Genomic DNA, 7120 nt, shown 5'->3' on the forward strand with positions numbered 1-7120 from the left:
TAAGACAGTCAGGGTCCAAGCATCACAGTGCACTGGTGTAGGTATGAGTCTGGCACTGTCTTCGCTTTTAGCCACTTTAAAACTTTTTCCCAACGCCTGTCCTCTCATCTCTTTCCAACTGCTTCAGAAAATACTGGAGTCAGGATGACTGCACACCCTCTCCTGTCAAGCCTGGAATGAAGACTTCATGCACTGCTAGCTATGGTGCAGTTAAGATAGTATCTTCTGTTGTTCAGTCAGTATCTCGTTGGCTGGCTTCCTAGAATGGGTAAAGAAACTGACTGAAAAATTATCCCTTTCCCTCTAATTTAGAACAACAACAAAAAAAGAAAGAATGAAAGAATCTTGGAATTACTTTTACTAGAAGAAGAATTAATAAACATCTTTAAAAATAAACTAAAAGTGGGAAGGAGTCTTACACTGGTCATTTCCTTAATGCTGCTAAGACAAACACTTAATTTCCTCAGACATAGTTGTTGCCAGGCCAAGTTATTGCCATGCTCTGGCGAGTCACAGATGGAGAAGATATTTGTAGATAATGCCCTACTTCAGTGCTCAGTGCTGAACTAATGGTATATCATAAGTCATGCTCTGCAGCATCTCAACCAGTAAGAATTACACTAATGATATTGCCTAATGTAATTCTCTGAAAATCCACGAATACACCACGTAAGTGAGCTGAATGTCTGAACGACTGTAATATACTGTAGAAATTGTTGCACTGTAACTTGAGCTAATTTAATTATTGTGTGAATATGCATGTGTGTACTTGTGTGCATTCTCATGCGTCCTGGTGTGTAAAGGCTCAGTTACTAACCGTGAAAAGGAGGGTGAAGATTTATGTCGTCTCATTACCAGGAAGTTGGTTCTCCCACTCCAGCCATGGAGGAACAATGACTCGCTTTTCTGCTGGCCTTCTGCACCATTTCCAGTGCTCTAAACTGTCTTCCTGTAGGAGGCAAAATGTTGTGCCCTGTGCACAGTACAACTTCCAGGAAAGGGGTGCTGCTGTGGTCTGACAGATACCACTGCACTATGTGTGCTTCCAGGCTTGTCTCCTTCAGAGCCTGGCAATGGCTAAGGAGTGTTTTAGATTCCTTCCCTTTATCTTCCTTCTTCCCACTGAGGTTCAGTGGCAATTACATTGATATGGCCAGCTTCACACCTTAGTGAGAAGTGTTTAAAGACAGATGCCATTCAGGAAGCAGAAGGCTTAATGGAAAATGCTACATTTCCATAAGTGTGACAAAGAAGTAAATGCTGAAAATGTACCATCTTCATTTGGGTCTATAAAGCCCAATGCTGACTTGAAACACTGTTTACACTGAACCTAAATGTCTCAGACATTGAGTACAACAAATTCCCTGTTTTGTGGAGAATGGGGAGAAGGGGTTGCCTTCTCTCTTGAGTGGGACCTAGGTGACTTCCTGTCAGGCTCCTGTGCTTACCTGGAGGTGTCCACTGTTCATCCCCGGTCTTGGAAATGCTCTGCTCCCACTGGCCATTCTCTGGCTTTCCCCGTGGCTGCTGTCCTTACATCCAGGAGCTTCTCTCTTTTGATGCTTTTTCTAGAGACCACCCTGGGGAAGAAGGTACATTCTGTCCTCTCTGGAGATGCCTTTCTGGCCTGCTGTCCCCTCAGCTGTTGGTGTCCAGCTTCCTCAGTGATCTTCCATGAACCAGTTGGGAGCAGCATTATTTCACATGGCTCATGATACTAATGATACTAGGCTGCCTTGTTCAAAATCCCTCTACTTACTGACTTTGGAACTTCAGGCAAGTTACTTAATTTGCCCAATTTCCTTCTCCATAAAAATACAGCCAATAATATCACATTATTTTCTTTAGTGGAGTCAACAATACAATGCATCAAAAAGGCTTAGAAAAGTTTGGGCTACATAGCAGTAGCTATAGTGTCCTTCAGCAATTTGTTACCTTGTTTAACAATGCAGGAATGTCTAAGTGTATTATATTTTTATCTCTGTGAATATAACAAGTCCTAGCACTTAACAGAGAGTAGATGCTTATATGGACTAGGGAAAATTAAATCATAAAAGTTGAAGATCTATATGATATAGACAGATTATCTTATATGTAAAGCAAAACTAATGAAATCATATTGTTGCGTTAATTCTGAGAATTATCTCTAAGTACTCAAAGAAATACTAATATCCTACCTTCTCCATCCCACCCAACACTCCTTCCCCATTGTCCACCAGACTAAGTTTAACAGGGCTGTGGAATCTCACTCTTCTTACTGGTGGGGTTTCCAACAATCATGTTGGCCTCCAGGTGCTTTAGGGATGAAAGGTTTCAACCATGCTAGTGAGTTTAAGTCTCAGGATTTCTAACTAAACTTTCGAATAACACCAGATAATTTTTTACTGTGATAGAGAAATGCTTTCATTATTTCCCTTCTGGTGGAGGCTGCCTCCTTTTAAGCAAGATTAGCCCAGACAGGCAAGGACAGAGAGAAGCCTCTGGACACTACCTGAGTCCAGCTAACTGAGCCAAAGAAAATCCTACCTAAAATTTGCCAATACATAAGCTAGAAGTGTTTCTTTTCCTTAACCAATTTTGATTTTTTTTTTTTTTTTTTGTATCAGGGATCAAACTCAGGTCGTTGCACTCAGAAGGCAGGCAGTGGAACCACTGAGCTAAATCCCCAGCCTGTTTTTTTGTTTTTTGCCTCTTTCATTCAAAAAGGGTTGCCTAATGAAAGGATGATTGACAAAAATGTAGTTTCCGTGTTGGTCTTTAAATCCATTAGCTCCTTTACCTCTCTTACCCTCCCTGACTTGTCACTATTCCCATTGTAGTAGAACCCTTCTCTGCTCTGTGACTCAGTTACTTTACTTAAGGACTCCCCACAGCTATGCCACCTCCTCCTGCTCTCTTCAGACTCTGAGTGAAAAGCCGTTGCTCACGGAGAGCACCAGTGATGTGCAGCAAGGAGGGCTGTGGGAAGGCATTTCTGCTCTAAACCTAAAGCACACAGCTCACTGGAGCCTTGAGGAATTTGCACACCGGATGATCTTTTGTCAGTGACAAGCACCTAGTTCTTGTCCTAGGTCACTGTCCTAGCAGCAGTGCCCCCTCAATGCATTGATGCTGTGGTAGGGTGTGCTGACTAGCAGGATGCAGCCAAGAAGGAACAGCAATACCCAGTATCACAAATTGTAGTTTTTGATATTTTCCTAATGATGCATTAGACAAAAATAAGTCAAAGTGGCCAGAAAATGTCTTCAAACCTAAAAGGAAATGCAAAACAAAGCAAGAGCAGCAATCTAATCACGTGGATTTGCTGCTTTAAAGAAATAAGAGCCTATGGAAAATGTGTAAGGAAAAGCATTCAAGGAGATCCAAATGGAATTTGCTAAATTCCATTTATCTTACAGGTTTAAATATACAGCTTTAAAGCTGGATGACTTAGAACAGCCCCTGAACATGAGTTCTACATGTCTTCTCTATGCCTCACAGAGCATGCAAGGAAAATGTGCCTGAAGGCTTTCAATTAGCATGCTTAGCTATTTAGTACATTCTCCTATGCATGAAAATATGAATGAATGCTAATGTGAGCCTCATCTCCTAAAAATTATATCTCTCCTTTGTCTTGGATCATAAGATCTCATGTTCCCTCAATAAATTTTCTTAATTAAAATTATTCAACTTACCTACAAAATCTCTAATGCACACTTTTTAATTTAATTTATTCTTATGAACATTTAGCCAGAGATATTCTGGTTACAAGGCAAAGCTTTATCATCAAGCTGATACATAGAAGTATACTCTCTAGCTCAGTTCAGTTTCCTTTAAAGTATGCATACAAATATTGCAATTGAAAAAATACACCAAATAGCTTTATTCTGATTTAATTGCTATGTATCAGAAATTCTACAGGACTCTGTATCACATGCAAAGGAAATTTCCTGGCACTTTCTGTAACTGAAGATACAAAAGAAATATGAGAAATAATTTGCTAAATTTTGGAAAAAAATCTTTAACAGATTATAACACCAAGTAGGAAAAGATATATCATTTACTATTTGATCCAACTATCTCATCACTTTGTTCGCTCAGAAAATAATCAGTTTTATCATTCATGTCTTTTCTGAGTGAACAGTGATGTCATCCAGCCCTAATATGTTAAACATATGAAATAAAATGTACCTTCTGTCTTTACAAATTACACTTACTATAAAAATAATAGAAAAGAATCAAGGTGACTTGAGTTTCTATGAAATTCAGTTCTTGTACTTTTTAGGGATTAGAATAAATTGTTAAAACAAAAATGTGCTATTTAATGAAATTGGTTCTGGTCCTGCTTTTGCCATTTACCCTGTTGTATAATATAATCTAGTGCTGATAGTAGCATTATTTGTAATAGTCAACTAGTAGAAAGAACCCATAAATCCATAAACTAATAAATGGATAAATGAAAGATGTAGCATTTGCACAAAGGAACATAATTTGTAAATAAAAAGTAATAATTAATTGATAAATATTGCAACATAGATGAATTCTAAAAACACTTTGCTAACTGAAAGAAATCAATGACATAGATTTATATGAAATGTTCACAATGGACAAATCTACGTAGTGAGGCTGTAAATTGGCAGTGTCCAAAGGTTGAGGAAAGGGAGGGTTAATGTGCAAAGGAGACACTGCCAAAGGGTAAGGTTTCTTTTAGGGGTGATTACAATGTTCTAAATCTAGATCACGATAGTTGCTGCACAACTTTGTGGGTCTACTAAAAAACCACTAGGATGGAACACTGTAAATGTGTTGTTTATATGGTATTTAAATTATGTCACAATCAAGCTGTTAATTTTTCTACCATAGCATGCAAAATCATTCTGGAATTTAGAATCCATTTGACTTTTTTAAAAGTTATGCAACAAATTTACATTAATTTTATAAGGCATTGACATTACACATCTCACAACTATGCAGATTTAAGACAAAAATGTTTAGATGTAGGATTAGAACTGTGTGTTGGGTAGGAAGGTTTTTCAAAGTTCTTTTGAAGGGTATGCAATGAAGCAGTGGGAATGGCAAGGATTACACATTCAGCAGAAGTCATTCCAGCCAGTCTTAGGAGCACTTACTGGTCTTTTCACTGCAACAACTACAGTAGGAAACGGTAGGCAAATATTTGTTTACTCAGCCATAAATGCATAAAAACTGGTCCTCGGGAAATGTTTAAAGGTCTGAAGCAGCTTTCCAGGGTTTGGCCCACTCTCTTACCAAGAACAACTGCCCCTGGAAATGCTAATCTACATGTAGAAAAGAAACAAACTGTGCAGATTCCCACGAAAATCCTATGGTTTCCCTCCCACTGGTAAATTTTCTCTCTGAGCCTTAATACTTCACTTTGTTCACTAACAAGTTTCAAAGGTACCTGTTTAAAGGCTATTTTTTTTTTTTACACGTGGGCTGTGAGAGAGCAAGCAGTTTGGAAGGGAGATGACTGGATCACAATGGACCGTGTGGCTGAGGACCGGGAATAACTCCTCTGTTACGTTCCTCTAATCGCTTGCTACAGTTTTCTTAGCGATCCCTTTGTGTTTATAAATAAGGAAGAATCTCTCCAAGCCTCAGCTTTACCAAGGCCCAGAAGCCAGTAATTGATTAGCATCCCGCATTCATTAACATCTTATGCTTCTAATCAATCAACTACAGTCTCCTATTACTCACTGTTAGATTTCCTTTGCCTAAAGATGGCTGCTACATAAAACAGTACCCTCCCACATTTGAAAAGATGAAAATAAAGTGTTTGTAGATGGGGAGGGGAGGAGGGGGTGAAGGGAGGTCAGAGGTAAGGGGAAAAAATGAGAATCACGACTTGCCATGTAAAGGTACATGATCCCAACAATGAATGTAACTGTACTGTATCCCTAAATGTACCAATAAACTCAATAAAATTAAAAAAACAAAACAAAACAAAAAAACAGTACCCTCCTTCCGATAATGCTCTGTGCCTTAAGATGGCTGCCACATAGAATAGCAGCCTCCGTGTTAAATAAATATAGCTTCTCCTACCAGGGGAAAGCTTTCCTCCTCCTATTCTGCCTCTTTTCCTGCCAAAAGAATAACAAGAATAACCTGACAGAGTAACCAGTGATGTCACAAGCCCCTCCTAGTGATGTCACATGCTCCTCCTTAATGTCACCTCCCTCAACTCCACCCCAGCTCAGGTTAACCCCATCCCACTCCAATAAAAGAAGGTCCCTGTTCCTCCATGCTGCCTTTCCTTTGTTAGGAGATAGCCCAGGAGATCCTCCCAATACTAAAGGCTTGTGGTAGTCCTGGACTCACCACCATCCTTTAAACTCAATCCTTGTCGCTTTCTACAAGCTTCCCACTGCACAAAGTAAAATACAGAGAAAGCTGTCAAGGCATAAATCCCGTTAAAAGGGAACCAAATCCAGAGGGTGAACATTAAGCACCTGAAGGCTACTTAGAAATATGCTTTATCAACTCTACCACCTGTGATGAATTGGCAGTTTTTGCTCTGACTGGAAACATGCAAAAGTTTCACTCATCTAAACAAATTATAAATAACATGACAATAACTCTCTGAGAATACTGCATACTGAACCACTTTACTGTGACTTCACAGTACACAATTTATAGACAAAGTAGCTTGTGACTCCTTCATTCTAATCTCTCCCAAATCCATTCTAGTCAAATGATACAATCCAACATGTCACTAAAATCTCTGCTGACCCCAAAGCATTGCATCTAAGCATCAGTGATGTGCATTCCCCTTACTCCTCTGCCAGCAGCCAGTATCTTTCAGCATGGTGCCCCTTGTACTCTGAAGCACTGGCTTGTCAGAGCTTTTGAGGACACCACACCATGGTTTTCCTTTTAGTGACTCTGTTGTTAGTTTCTCTCCCCCTTTCACTCCCTCTCTTAGTTCTTTATCTTATAGAGCTGTAAACATTGAATGCTGTAAGCTTAACCATATGATTACTTCTGTTTCCTTTGTGCATTAATTTCTGGGAGATCCTGAGGACTTTCATGCCATTGTTTGGTGACAACTCCTGAGTTTGTATGTCCAATTCAAACTCAGTACTTTCAGAACCAAATTGGATCTTCTCACCTAAACCTGCTA

General features: G+C 39.3%; 1 long non-coding RNA gene across 1 annotated transcript; it reads right to left on the reverse strand.

The window, feature by feature from the left end:
* Positions 1 to 823: 823 nt before the first annotated feature.
* On the reverse strand, positions 824 to 6081 carry LOC104870024. Its single transcript, XR_782436.1, has 3 exons — positions 6043 to 6081; positions 1449 to 1580; positions 824 to 949 (listed from the first exon to the last, which is right to left on the reverse strand). It is a non-coding gene; the product is annotated as an uncharacterized LOC104870024 (long non-coding RNA).
* Between the last annotated feature and the right edge of the window lie 1039 nt (positions 6082 to 7120).

This window comes from Fukomys damarensis, unplaced genomic scaffold (genome assembly GCF_012274545.1).
Source record: "Fukomys damarensis isolate Sample0158 unplaced genomic scaffold, DMR_v1.0_HiC HiC_scaffold_5, whole genome shotgun sequence".
NCBI classification, from domain to species: Eukaryota; Metazoa; Chordata; class Mammalia; order Rodentia; family Bathyergidae; genus Fukomys; species Fukomys damarensis.